The 15,445-nt window shown below is 49.4% G+C and overlaps 1 long non-coding RNA gene across 1 annotated transcript in view; it reads right to left on the reverse strand.

The window, feature by feature from the left end:
- Nucleotides 1-1,002: 1,002 nt before the first annotated feature.
- The window catches only part of LOC139046880 (uncharacterized), a 28,343-nt gene continuing 13,900 nt past the window's right edge, over nucleotides 1,003-15,445 (reverse strand). The window contains exon 3 of the long non-coding RNA XR_011506967.1: nucleotides 1,003-1,531. This is a non-coding gene — a long non-coding RNA (uncharacterized lncRNA). The remainder of the gene's footprint in view (nucleotides 1,532-15,445) is intronic.

The following is a 15,445-nucleotide window of genomic DNA, read 5'->3' on the forward strand; positions in this document are numbered from 1 at the left end:
ACAGGGAGATTCTCCTGCCGCTATTAATTGTACTTCATCGACTCCAACGATCCCCCGAAGCCGCTTCCATGTGGCCACCAGAGGCTGTTTTGTTCGGCACCTTTCCTCACTAGTCAACTTTACTTGGAAGCGAGGATCTAGATAAATAGCTGCAGACAAAAGGTCGCAGCCTAGCAACACTGCAGCTGCTCGCGCCTTTTCGTGGCAATCGCCATGCTGCTGGCTATCGATGTGTCCATATTGGAAACCTTTGGGCGATATTTAGGCCACGTGCCGTACAAGTTGCATCGTTAATTGCTCCCTGTGCAGCTCAACAGTTCCCTCCTCAGTGGAAGCCAGTGCAACCACCTCGTTTTCGATGCCCTGCCAGTCTTCTTGTGCAAGAAAAAGCTCACCTTAATGGCGATAAAAGCCGTCGCAGAATTCTCGTAGTTCCAGCAGCCGTTTAAGCATGGTGCTTCTCAACATCCACCGTGTCGAACAATTGAAAATTCGTTTCTTAAAATTGAGCGTGCCAAGGAGTCAAATCACGGCTGGTGCCCGAATTATTGCACAATGCTGCGTGCTTTGATAACAAGATCCTTTGCTGCTGAATGTTTCAGCGCATCGTGCATTGCAAGTTGCAGTGTTCGAGCGGCGCACCTCATCCCTTGAAGAAGTGGGCCATCATCTGGAAACGTGAAGTCTCCTTCCAACTCGTTTAGGAAAGGTGAATTGCCTAAATTATCATCTGATGTTTCGCTCTATTCATCCTCGGACTGCGGCATGTGTCGGATGTCTTCGTCTTCAGAAGCTGGGTCAACTAGACGAGCAAACGCTCCAACCATAGTCGCTACATTTTCCGCCATCGCACTGTGCACTTCGTCCAGAGCTGCGACGTATTCAGAAACCACACCAAGAGTTACACGCTTTCATTTTTTCGCAGTTTATTCTTTCAAAATATTCTTTCATAGCCAGTGACTGTACGTGGATCCTGCCTTATTCAATAAATTGTACATTGATGCCAGAGATTGCTCGATCGAACCATGTAGTACTGTCCAACTGTAGCGAAGCAAAATGATTTTGATGTGACTGTGAAACCAGTTTCCTTGTTTTTTTTTGTTCTTGATCCACTTGAAATCGAACACTCTCGGCGCTCACAGTCATTCTCTTCTGAAGTCCCTGCAATATAGGGTCCATAATTTTTCGAAACCCGGAGTCATCAATCATGCGAAATGGCCGACCGTTCCTAGAGACCAATTCGACGGAAGCATTCATGACGGCTTCTCGGGTAATGTTTACGCTCACACCCGCGCTCAACTGCAACGCGTGCGGCAGTTGTCTCTGCTTCATTTCCTTGCCCATCCGTACTCGTAGAACCTCCTTACTGACAGATTCTTTCGAGGATTTGTTACACGAAGGCTTCTCTAGGAGTAGTTCTCTTTGTGTTTTGCGCTGTGATGCCGCTTTCTCGACATCAAATTGGAAATGCTTGTGGACTGGATGACGAGTAAAGCGACCCATCTACGGAAACAGCAGCTCCGTCTGCAAACTAGAAAAGAATACAGGAATAGTTAGTCACTGTACGAGTACATTTGTAGAAACACTTGCGCCTACGACCACAAATATGTGCGCGAGGAAAAAGAAATATTTAGCAGAATCTAAAATAGGTGTGAGGCATGAGCAAAGGGTTCCGATTCTGGGGTGGCACGGGCATTGTTAAAACGATGTGTTCTGGCTGCCGTTTCTTTGCTTCATCAAAACAAGGATATTCGAGCGGGTTCTTTCGTAACGTCTGTAGGTTTATTATTTTTTTTGCCGTGATGGGTAAATTCTGGGCTGCAACAAGGACTGCTAGCTCACTGAAAAATTTTGACATAGCGCAACAGTGTACCGTATAAACTCTTTTGTAAGCCGCACATTTTCACCGAATTTTCTTAGGTGTAGGTTATACACTAAGCAGGCCTAAAGCTACACAATAACAAACTGTAGTGCCACTGTGAAACTGTGTCAGACAATAAAAAACGAATTCAGTGCCCTTCCACTTTGTGAAGAAGGATGACCAGCGAAGCTGTGTAAGTGGGCACCTTAATGGCGAACTGCACGTCCACCGCAGGTCGGCCAGGCATTGCACTATCTTCGGTGTCGGCTCACGTATGGCGATCGCTTAACGCCTGCTTCGCCTCCACCGTAGGTGGGTCTGTATTGCACTATTGTCGGATCGGCCGACGTATTGGGATGATGATGATGAAAAAGATTATTTCTCCCTCATTAAAGGGAAGGGGGCAACGGAGTAGAGGGTGGGGGGAGGAACTACTTCGAGTAGGCCTCCTCTATCCTCTCAGCCAACTCCAGAATGGCCTCCTGAAGGTTGGGCCACGAGCTGCGCAAGGCAGCCTCCCACTCCTCCTCACTAGATATTAATTGTTTGAGGAAAGGGGGAAGCGGGTGCTTAGGGCACCCCCACATGATGTGGTTTAAGTCGGCTTTAGGAGAGACGCAGAATTTACAAGAGGGAGAAAGGGACATGTAGGGATGATTGCGGTGGAGGAGGTAAGGGGAGGGAAAGGTGCGAGTCTGCAGCTGTTGGCACAGAACTTTACACCTGCACAGGGATTTTTCCATGAATGGTGGAAAGGTTAAGCGGTCTAATCGGTAGTGTGTGCAGATGTCGCAGTAGGTAATACACCGATCCCGCGCTGTAAACGGTGCCTCCTCTGTGGCGAGGTTCGACACGTGTGATGCATGAGCCCGGACTGTAAATCCTTGGACACTGGCATGAGCCGCATCGTTTCCGGCAAGGCCCGCATGCGCGCGAGTCCAGATTAATGCCACAGTTTGGTGGAAAGGATGGGCCAAGAGGAGGGAAAGGGTAGGTTTAGAGACCGTCCCTACCTCGTAGTTATCTATGGCTCCTTTGGAGTCGCTAAAGATAACTGATGAATTTGGGATTGTGAGGGCCAGGGCTATGGCCACCTCCTCTGAGGAAGAGCCAGGAATGGAGGCAGTCGCAGCGACCTCGCCGTGAGAGATAATGTCTAATATTGCATAACGATTTCTGTTCTCATATTCGGCGGCATCAACATAGAACACGCATTTTGAGGTGGATAATTGTTTCAGACGGCCTTTGCTGGCTGCCACCTGCGCTGTCTGTGATGCACAGGGTGCATATATTGGGGAAGTGGGCGATGCAGAGGTTCTCGTGTATGTGATGTAAAAGGGTGTACTTATTCTTGATGATGGGATCCGGAGCGATAGAAACAGCTTGTAGAATGTGTCGGCCTGTTGAGGTGCTAGAAAGTCTGCTATAATTGGATGTGAGGTGGGCTTGTGTGAGTTCAGGACAAGGTTAATTGCATTTCACTGAATTGTCAGATGGCTTAAAAACTTGACCCATCTTGAGCATTCAGTCACATAGATTCCGCGACATGCTCGGTAGGAGTTGTTGATCAAACCGTTTTTCATTGTAATATTCTAACAATAAAGCATAAAAATGTTGTCAATTATCACCCAAATTTTCGTATCTGTTGCAACTGGGAATTAGGTTCAGTAGGTAAAATAATGATATACTAATTTTCCATCACCAAAAAAATTCATTTGTTCGAAAAAACTCGCGTGCTCCTGTACGGTAGCAGGAGTTTGCGCCGTGACGGTGTGCACCAAACTGATACGCGTCGGCTGTCTCATATTCCGTCCAACAGCACTGCCTGAGCCTGATGACTGAGCCCGACATGATGTCTCACGAAGTCTAATGTCTCATGAAGTCTGTCCAGTGTCGGCGTCCTCAGAAACGAAATGTTATTCATGTCCTGACATAAAAAAAAGGCCGAGTAACCTTGCTTTTAACACCGAAGTAGAACGTTGTTTTACCGACCCGTTTCGTACGATTTTTCGGCGTTAACAATCGCAATCAATATAATATTATTTGGGGTTTTACGTGCCAAAACCACTTTCTGATTATGAGGCACGCCGTAGTGGAGGACTCCGGAAATTTTGACCACCTGGGGTTCTTTAACGTGCACCTAAATATAAGCACACGGGTGTTTTCGCATTTCGCCCCCATCGAAATGCGGCCGCCGTGGCCGGGATTCGATCCCGCGACCTCGTGCTCAGCAGCCCAACACCATAGAACAATCGCAATCAAGGATACACCAAAAAAAAAAATAACCCAATTGAGTTACATTTGTTGTTTGCCTGTTCATACGTTCCCAGACCAGACAATTTCTCGGCCCCAATATTCAGTACGTTGGACAAGTGCGACCGTACGATACGTTTTCCTGCCACTACGTCACATGCAAAAAAAAAAGGAGCTATGTGCCTGCGATTGAGAACTGTATATCGCCGCCAGGCACGACAGCTTCAATAACAATATTCGCCCACGCATCTTACGTCAATAATGCCGGCGCACACTCAATTTTTTGTTGCGGTAGCAGAAAATCACTACCAGGGTCGTCACATTCACAAATACCGCCACCAACCTTATAGCGTTGAGTAACTTCACCTGTCTGTTTCACAGCGCGTGGTGCAGTTGGAAGCGTGCTTTATGCTTTTAATAGGCGGTAACCCAAGCGCACCGCGGTTCCTTGCTGCAGAAAGCGATCGTACGCGTTTTGCGGTCACTGTAGTCTATCTAGTGAAGATAATTCGGAGGCGCGCGGGTAAGAAAAGTGTGGGCTCCCGCCGCACCGGCTTCTCCGCAATACTCGCCCGCGAATCTTACGTGGAACCCTCGTAAACGCTGGCGCGCACTCGGTTTGTAAGTCCGACACCAGCCATTGCCTTCACGTCTCATCACGCACCCAATTCAGAGCTATCACCACCAAACCTGTCGCGATAAGAACCTTCACCTATCTGTTTTACAGCGCGTGGGGTGTAGTGCCGTTTATAACATCCTGTAGGGTTTTAGTGGACGATGATACGAACGCACCGCCGTTCTCTGCTGCAGGCGATGCAATGTGGGCCTCACGTTTCGCTTCGGCGGTATCCGGCGTCACCCACCAGCTCGATTTAGTTTGAGTTTCCCGTCGCCGTCTCTAAACACTGCGCAGTAGGAAAACAACAAAACGGGTCCCGGGACACCGAAGTCTCACCGGTGTTTCGTGCCTCGCAGACAAGGACTCGCGCCAAACGCTCCGAATTACGTAGATGTCCAATGCATCCGAGTCTATCATGTTTCGGAGTTACTTCGAATCATGCGCTTCTTCCGTTTCCAAGTTTTTTTGTGATGTCCTTTTTGATTCCAGAACGTGTGAACAAGGTTCTACTCTTTGAGGACGTTGTGTGTTGTCTGGCCTTGCGTTACGGGAACATGCACACGTAGGGTAACGTGGCTTACAAAAAATTAGCAGTGGCTTAACTCAGCTATGCCAGGATATACGTAGCGTGAAGGTTCGGTTATGTTTGGCTGATTTTCCACTCTTTTGCACCGACTCGCAGCGGCTCGACTCTTCTTAAACTGCATGTCGAGCGCGCTAAATCAACCGTCTCTCCCGCGCATTTATACGCATGGTGCGCCCTCACGCATGCGCAGTGGCGCGCGGTGCCGCAATCTTAGAGGCGCGTTGCCCGACGTTATCGGCGCGCGGGCGAGCGTCGTTAGACGCCGTGGGCGTCGGAGCGCGTTCGCCTGGTTGGGCGCGTCTGGTTACGTTGGGGAAGCCAGTGCGTCGAACCACGGGTCGAACTATAGGCGCTGTTGTTCTCGCCAACGTGACGTAACGTGTGCGCGCGTTCACGCTTCGTCAGACTATATTTAAGCCTTAAATGCAGCAGCGGGCGAGACTTCGACGTCACGCCTCTGGAATGCGCCGCAGTCGGCGGCAGCGAGGGCGATGCAGGTGCGCCTCTCGTGACGTTACGCGGCTCTCGCGCATGCGCAGTATGGCACTCGCAGAAGCACGCGAAGCTCGGCTCCAACTCGCGTAGTGTAGCCTCACGCTACGAAAACCAATCTTTCATTTTCCGTTGACGGCCGTTCACCTTGTCGTAGCCTAACTAGTTCACAGAGAGGTGCCTGCATAACAAATTCAGGGGCCAAGCGACTGACATGCCAGCATAAGCATATCAAAGAGGCATGGATATCGCCATAACGTAGTTCATAAGCACAGCACTCCTTCAAGCTGAGAAAAAAAAAGCAGAAAACTATGAGAACATGATCCTTTTATTAGTTCATTGGTAACACATATCATTACCACGTTTGCACCTCCTTTGTGAAAAAAATATTTAACCACATTAACCTATTGTGCAGGAGCAATCTTGTTGCTGCTGTGCACTTCTTTTTTTGTGTGTGTTTTGTCCTGTCAGTCAGCGGGTCCCCAGTGTGAGATAGATACTCTTTCTTCAAGACACACTACTGTCCTAGTCCATCATGGTCGTGAAGGAAGCTTTCTGATCAGAGAAACGGACGGATGTCTGATCAGCTTCGTCGCTTAACTTCTGCTTCGACCGAGCGCACCTCTGAATCCTGGCGTCGGCGGTGATGAGCGTTTGTTTCCCTGCAGCTCGTTTACCAAGAGCGTCACACAAGCACTTCCACCGGTTGCGTCGCTCATTGGTCAGAACAAAAGCATAAACACGGGAAAACGTGGCGTACGTTGGGCGCATTTTCAGCTGCGGCGGCGCAGGTGAAGTAGCGCGCAAACAATGGTTCCGCAGACCATGCAAGCTTTTTTCTCCATATAAGGTACCGGTGGACGCGCTCTTAACATGCCTTAGTAATGACCTAATCGGCGACCACTTGATGGTCCACGCTACCCTGGCGCCGTCTAGTAGAGGGTTGCCGCCATCAAGCCCGTGTCGTGGGGCACTCCGCTTTGCTCCTAAGCATTTCGCAATTCTCCCCTCCCTTCCTGCGGAAGACGAAGACGAAGTGCTTCTATTGTGCAACACATCTCGCCTGTATCTGTGCTTTTCTGGACTTCTCACTGCACCTGTGGGGTCTACAGCCCCCTCCGTCACGGTGATGGATGTGCAACACCCCGAGGATCCTCTCGGTTCCCGTCCACCCGCGGACATCGGTTCGAGGAAGCGAGGGAATACGTCGAGTGGTAGCGAGGACACAGAGCTGTACTCTGCATCAGGTGACGAGTCCTCGGAAGACAGCTTTCGACTTGTCCAATACCGCAAGGCCAAGCGAAGAATTATCAACTCATCTTCGGCATCCAGCTCGAACACTGTGAAAACAGCGCCTCAACGATGGCCTCACTCCATCTTGTTTGTGCCACAGAACGCTACCGACAACCTGCGCGTCCTCAACAGGCAAGCCCTCTCTGTGTATCTCGAAAACACTGTGCCAAACGAGATCAAGGATGTTAGGATAAATACTAGGCGAAACATCCTGGCAATCGATGTGATGAACCCGAGTGCGCTGACCATACTACAACATGTAACGCAGCTGGGAAACATCAAGGTCCGATCCATCGTGCCAACGAATGGTGCCACAATAACAGGAGTCATCTATGACATTGACAATCAAATATTTAATGCAGACCTGCCAATTCTTATAAAACCAGCAAGCGAACACAACGTGATTGTGCATGTTGGTCGCCTCGGCAGCACACGTTGTGTGAGGATAACCTTCAAAGGCGACAGCCTTCCACCCTACGTGAAGGTCGGCCACTTTCGCCACCAGGTTCGACCATTTATCCCAAGACCAATGCAATGCTACAATTGTCAGAAGATTGGCCATGTGAAGGGTGTCTGCAGAAATTCGGCCGTGTGCCCTCGATGTGCCGAACCCCACTCAGAAGACAACTGCAGCGCAACCACATTGAAGTGTCGTAAATGTCAGGGTGATCACTGCGCCTCTTCCAAAGACTGTCCCCAGATCAAGAAAGAGATCACCATTCTTAAACAAATGGTGAGAGACAATTCTCCCCACAAAGAAGCCGCTGTGAAGGTACGGCGAAGACGATGTCACCGTCGAAGGTCTTCACGACGGAAAACGTCAAGCTTCCAGGAAAAGTCAATGCGTCAAGCATCATCATCAGCGGAAGTTTCCAGCACTCCGAACACCGATGTTGGAAGGGAGAATACTGCCAGATCTCTCTCCACAAAGGAATGGCCGCCACTTCCGCGTACACGACCGCCAGAAGAGCCGCAGAAGAAGCCGCCCCCTGTACAGCAAGGTGCAGTATCCGAGGAGTCGCGGAAAACAGATGAGCAAGTGATAGCACTTATTAGGCCTTTAATGAATGCCATTCGCGTGTTGCTAAGCAACATGCACACACCGTCTGCCAGAAGTGCGCTTCAAGTACTGGACGCTCTGAGTCCGGTGCTGGCAACCCTTGAGTAGATCATGGCTCCACAGCCACGGTCTTTTAGCGAAGAGGTCCGACAAGCAGCTGTTTTCCAGTGGAATGCGCGCGGACTCAGAGCGTGCCTTTCGGATTTCCGTCGCTTCGTGTACGCCAATATGTTTCCCATTATAGTCATTTGCGAGCCGAACTTATCGAACACAATCATACTTTCTGGATATGAATTATTCATGTCGTCAACTGTTTCTGAAAACAGCAAAGTTTTGGTGTGTATTCGCCGTGACCTCACCTACACTCATCAGCCTGTCCCACCTAATGACAATAACCAATATATATGCCTAAACGTAAGGAAAAAGAACTTGGCCTTTACTTTTGTGGGCGCATACCTATCTCCGTCAAGTCGATTTGATTACAAAAGACTACAAGACATCCTTTCCTCAACCTCCCATCCCTGGGTCATCATTGGAGATTTCAACGCCCACCATACACTCTGGGGAAGTCCGATGATCAACGGAAGAGGCAGATCTCTGGTATCTTTCGCCTCCAGTAATGAACTTTGGCTGCTGAATGATGGAAGTCCTACGTTCTTACGTGGCTCCACTTACAGCAGCTGTCTTGACTTGGCTTTCGTCTCTAGAAGCCTAGTCAGACGCGCAGGGTGGTTTGCGGACATAGAGACGCACGGAAGTGACCATATCCCCACGTACATCAAGATCAGAGGATTGTCCCCTTCCAAAATAAGGGATACGATCCAAAGAGTGGACTGGCCTAAATTTCAATCTATTATGGAAGAACACTGCGACGCCAATCCATCATTCGACTTGGAAGAGGCAATCAAGAGCGCGGTGCAAGACACTATGCGTACTCTCACATGCTCTTCGAGACTGAATGACTTTGATGTGGAACTAGAACGACTTCGAGCAATCCGACGACGTGCTGAACGAAGATACCGACGTACGAAGACAATGGACGATCTACGGACCGCCAGGCGCACGCAAAAGAAGATACAGCGTCGGTTAGACAAGCTCGATTCGCAACGTTGGGCTGCCTTCTGTGAGTCGCTAGATCCACGCAAGCCTTTATCTCAACTATGGAGAACGGTGCGCGGTCACCGGACACTTCCCGTACAGCGATTCCCATTCAAAGCGCTTGCCTTCTCGCAAAAGAGATCGGAGATTGACGTGGCAGAGGATTTCTGCGCCAGACTATCCGGCCAACTCACAGCTACCAACATTCTATCACCTTCGAGCAGCTGTCCCCCACCACGTGATCACCGGTTGGATCTACCATTTTCAGTCCACGAACTTAAGGCAGCATTAGCTTTGTGTAGCCGCACATCAGCGCCAGGACCTGACGGAATTTCCTACCGAGCTCTGTGTCGCCTGGGGGAGCGAGCGAGAGGAGTTCTCCTTGAGGTGTACAATGAATCTTGGAGAAATGGCACGCTACCAACAACCTGGAAGACAAGTCGACTTGTTCCACTGCTGAAGCCTGGCAAATCGCCGTTGGAGCTCTCATCCTATCGCCCGATCGCTTTGGCGAGCTGTGTGGGCAAAGTAATGGAGAGTATGGTCCTAGGACGGCTGGAGTGGTACCTGGAGTACCATGACACCTACCCAGATGCCATGGCGGGCTTCCGACGCGGTCGATCATCGATCGATAACGTCATCGACCTGGTCACCTACGTTCAACATGAGAAATGCCGTAAGCGTCTCTGCGCTTCTTTATTCCTCGACGTTAAAGGGGCGTATGACAACGTTACGCATGAAGCCGTCCTCTCTGCTCTAGCAGAGGTAGGAGTGGGTGGTCGGATGTTTCAATGGATACGGAGCTCTCTGTCCATGCGATCCTTCTTTGTAAGCACCGAGGGAGGCCATACTTCTCTACATTACAGCTACCGCGGCGTCCCCCAGGGCGGTGTACTTAGCCCTGTGTTATTTAACCTAACACTAATTGCTCTCCTTGAGCACGTGCCAACCACAGTCAGGCTTTCAATGTACGCCGATGACATTTGCATATGGACGTCTGCAGTAACACGCCTACAGTTGAGAGCGAGAATTCAGAGAGCCGCCACACAAACTGTTATCTACCTCCGTAATCGAGGCCTGGAAATTTCCTCAGAGAAATGCGCACTAGTGCCATTTACGCGCAAACCCATGGCCAATTACAGTGTAATGATAAATGGCCAAATAATACGACGTGTCCGATCGCACAAGTTCCTAGGTGTCATATTCGACAGGGACTTGTCATGGAGCCCACACGTATCATACGTGAAAAAAAGGTTGACAGGCATCTGTCACCTGCTCAAGTTTTTCGCTGGCAAGACCTGGGGAATGTCGCCCAGTGCCATGTTGCAACTGTACAGGGTGCTTTTTCTAGGATTTCTGCGATACAGCTTGCCAGCAATAAGCAGCACAGGTAAAACAAATTTACCCACAATACAAAGTCTTCAGGGTCAAGTGCTCCGGATCTGTCTAGGCCTGCCTCAGAGTGCTTCGACAGTGGCTACAATAGCAATCGCTGGAGATCACCTTGTCAGGACCCACATTGAAATTGAAGTACTCAGGACACATATAAGGCATCTGGCCAGGACTCCCCGTCACCACCTGGCTTCCCTAACAAAGGACAGACCACACACATCTTTCAGCCAGACGATAACCGCATATAATGAGTCATTGCCAGCTTGTTTCACCCCGGCTCCGAGACCTTCGATTCCTCCATGGTGCCTCGCTCAGCCAAAAATCAACCTCGCTATACCTCGTATCTCGAAAAAAGCTGATCTATCGTCGCCAGCCCTTAGACAGCTCACGCTACTACATTTGTACGAGAACTACCGTGATTCTACGCATATTTACACTGATGGATCTGTTCTTCCAAGCAGCTCCGCGGCGGCAATCGTCATACCAGCGAAAGCTATAACAATCAAATTTAAGACAACTCACGCCACAACATCGACGGCAGCAGAGCTCGAAGCGCTCTTTACTGCCCTTCAACACATTGTTGATGAACCACCACACAAATGGACAATATTCTGCGATTCGAAGGCGGCACTGCAGTCTCTACTGTCACCTTTACGACGCGGACCGCACGAACAGCTAATATTCCATATTACAGAAATGTTACAACATACAAGTGAAGCAGGCCACGAAATAACCTTTCAGTGGCTTCCAAGTCATTGCGGGATTATCGGCAATGAACGGGCGGATCACGCTGCCCGCTCAGCCCATACTGAGGAGCGCCACGTCCCAATTCCTCTTTCTAGAACTGACGCAGCACGGAAGCTCCGCCTACTTGCTCGGCAGTGCACCACGTCGCAATGGAATGAGCCACATTTAAGAAACACGCGACTGTACTCACTTGATCCCACACTAAGTCTTCGAGCGCCATCACAGCTTCGCCGTAGAGACGCCACGCTTTTATATCGACTTTGGTTGGGCGTTGCCTTTACTAAAGCCTATGCATTCCGCATAGGGATGACCGACAGCCCAACCTGTGACCACTGCGGCCTTGAAGAATCAATTGGCCATATCTTGTGTGCCTGCCCGCAGTACAGTTCCCAGCGGGCATGCCTTCGCCACGCACTTGACCAACTGGATGACCAACCGCTATCCGAAAAATTAATTCTACAACATCGAAAGGACCTATCGTCACAGAAGAAGGCCGTGCAAGCGCTATTGCGCTTTTTACGATCTACCGGCCTGTGTCAACGACTTTAACTGGAACGCTATTTGTGTGTGCGCCTCCATGTGTGCATGTCTTTTTTTTTCCTTTTTTTAGCGTTTTCCTCTGCCATCTTTCTAACCCCTATCCCCCATCCCCAGTGCAGGGTAGCAAACCGGAGACTCATATCTCGTTAACCTCCCTGCCTTTCCTTTTCATTCTCTCTCTCTCTCTCTCCCTTCCTGCACTTTGCTCCTGCTTCCACTGTACCTTCTTCCTAGGCTTTCCTTCTCGCGCGCTCTTCACTATTGCCGTCTTTATTTTTCCTCTGCGCTCGTAATCGTCGGTAAATTTTCCCCCCTCCCCGGCACAACCGGCGCCGCCACTGCCACGGATGAATGATGGATGATGGATGAATGGATGGATGGATGGATGAATGGATGCATAATATGAGCGTCCCCTTTGGAAAGTGGCTGTGGCTTTTGCAAGCAAGCACTCGTTATCATTTTGCCTAATTTCGCACTTTAAAAATAAATATATAAAACATAAACTAGCCTTTATTTTAGTTGTTGAACCACTGTTTAGCCTGGTGAACTGCTGTTGCTTGGCTATATTTGGTTCGGCTAGACGAAGAAACAACTCATGCATTACTGCTTCGCCTTCAAGAGTGGAACGCGACAGCGTTCCCGTCGACCCGCCAAGGGGTGTAAGACAATGGCCTACAGGGCAGCGACTACGCGCCCCGCATTGGACGCGGTGAGCGTCGAGCAAAGCAGCGTTCGGCGCGGCAACGAAATGTGCGCCTGAGCAAGAGACGCACGCCTTAGAAACAGCTCGTTTCTAAGGCAACACCGCATTCACTAGAGGCGCTTTTGTACCGCTTTGAAGCATCGTACTCGTGGCTCAGTGGTAGCGTCTCCGTCCCACACTCCGGAGACCCTGGTTCGATTCCCACCCAGCCCGTCTTGCAAGAGTTGAGCCAAAGCCACTTCTCCTCTGTCGTGACGTCACGGTGTCACGTGGTTTCATGGCGACACCGCCGCGCCTGAGGAGCTGGGTTGAGCTCTCGTAATATGCTTCGCATAAAAATAAACGAAGCATTGCCATCGCCACACTTCCTGAACACTTATTGGGAACTTTATTGTTGTACATCTCCGTTATTTGTCATTTCCCTGCTTCACTTGCGCGCCTCTTACAAATATCTACTGCGGACATGGTTACATTATTCCTGCTTGAGCTAAACTCAAGGGCGTCAATGAGGCTAGGGTTACCTGAATCGACCACCGCAGAGGGCACATGCTTGTTCTTCCTTGTCGCATCCCGCTTTATAAGTGCGTGCTCTAAGGAATCCCGATCTCGCTTCTAAAAGTAGAGCTTCCCTTTGAGTTATCAGGAATTGTTTCTTTCTTACTCATTTAGCGGGTTTCTTTTCGATTGCCGCCACCCTTTACAATTCCTCAGCCTCTCTCACTTTTCAATTGCCCTTCTTAGCTGCCTTGCGGCCCACGTTCAATCAACAAACTCAACCATAGACCATATTCACACTCTCAATCAGGTGATAGAGAAATGTGCGAAATATAAGCAACCTTTATATATAGCTTTCATTGATTACGAAAAAGCGTTTGATTCAGTCGAAGCTTAAGCAGTCAGCAGGAATTACGGAATCAGGGTGTAGACGAGCCGTGTGTAAAAATAGTGAAAGATATCTATAGTGGCTCCACAGCCACCGTAGTTTTCCATAAAGACAGCGACAAAATCCCAATAAAGAAGAGCGTCAGGCAGGGAGGTACGATCTCTCCTATGCTATTCGCAGCGTGTTTAGAGGAGGTATTCAGAGACGTAGATTGGGAAGGATTGGGAATAACAGTTAATAGAGGATACCTTAGTAACTTACGAGCAGAGGATGCGCAGAGGCGTTCCGGTGGTGCTGCTAGGAGCCCAGCGGCGCGCCCCGCACGCCTGCCTTGCTGTAATTGGTTCGGCGGGCTAGATCATTCTGCCAGTCTTTCATCCTCCGCTGAGCTGCGCGTTCTCTCGGTTACGCCGACGCCGAGGCCGACACTGAACGCAAGAACGGCCGTCTAAGAACTGCGCTCTAAAACGATTTATCCTTTGCCATGCACTTAGATTGGTGACTCCGAACTAACGCTCTCTCAAGTTTACGCACCTTTTCTACGTGAGCGCTCTTGGCATTGCAATAATGCTCTGTGGTCTGTGCTAATTCATTGTGATCCAGCGCCTAGATTTACTGAGGACGCTGCGGCGCATGCCGTTGTACTCCCTCGCCATATTTCTGACAGGAGGTTCTCGCATGTCCTCCATCAAAACGTCTATACTTGAGGAAAGAGCGTTAACTACGTTAAATTATCCTGGTACTGCTGTTATGATTCATTTACTAAGCAATAATAGGGGAAAGAAACGCCGCAACATCAGTAGCGAGAACGCTGTAAACGGAGTCAAAATACTAAGGAAAAGTGTGGAGAATGGGTGGGAGCACACACAGAATTACTGCTCATGGTAGGTACAGGGCGTTTACGTTCTCTTCTATAAAAAGGACTCGATCACGCGAAACAAAGTGCTATTTTAATTTACATTCTCTTAAACGGCTAGTGTTGTGGAGCATGAGTAATAGAAGTTGACTTATGCCTAGGCCCTTCTTAACTCAAAGCACACGGACGTTTCCGATTGAAAAACACAAATTTAGCGACAACTCTAACTTTCATAATTTGGATAGAGATAAGATTCTTTAGGTTCGTAGAAGCTTGAGGTGATTTCATGGTACGTTGCAGACTGGGATGCAGAAACGACACCTTCCAATGGAGCCGTTTCTACATTGGCACCGAAGGCATAAGCAATCTGGACAAGCCTCACTGCTTGCCCTGGTTTAGCTTCAGTTATATTCAATGTATATAATTAGCAATAGCGGTAACCTTAATGTTCTACAGCACCGATGAAAGGTATTAGACTTTCTTCATGCTCTTTAACGTCGCAGTGCAATGTAAAAAATGTACTTCAGAAGCCATCTGACAAAGTATGGCAAAAGTAATGCGATTGTACTCGCGGGCAACTGTCTGTGGCAATAGACAACTTGCGGGAAAATGTGCGCCGTCTATAGTACTACACCAAAAGCTCCAGCGCTTTGGATGCGAGGCTATCTGTGTGGAAAACTCGAGCTGTTGAGTGAGCAGTGCCATTTGCTTTACGGACGCGCTTTCCTCGTGTAGGCTCGCAAAATGAATGAAGAAGACGCAGTATCGTTCGCATTTTCAGTGAACGGATGGACCACAGACTTGTCGTAATGTACAATAAGTAGCGAGTGTTTGGCGTTACGTAAACTCAGTTACGCACTCTGTGCGTCCAGCTCATCGTGGATGGGCCCTTAAAGAAGAAGGGTATGTGATGAACGCAATGTTGAACATCAACACGCCTGACGCTGAGCTTGGCCTTGTGAGATCGGGGTGCAAACCATTTATGCGACCAGGTGCGTACACCGTGTCTGCATGATACCGTCGAGCCTCGGGCAACATCGCTGGAGCACATTGTGAATGTGT

This window comes from Dermacentor albipictus, chromosome 6, assembly GCF_038994185.2.
Source record: "Dermacentor albipictus isolate Rhodes 1998 colony chromosome 6, USDA_Dalb.pri_finalv2, whole genome shotgun sequence".
Lineage (NCBI taxonomy): Eukaryota > Metazoa > Arthropoda > Arachnida > Ixodida > Ixodidae > Dermacentor > Dermacentor albipictus.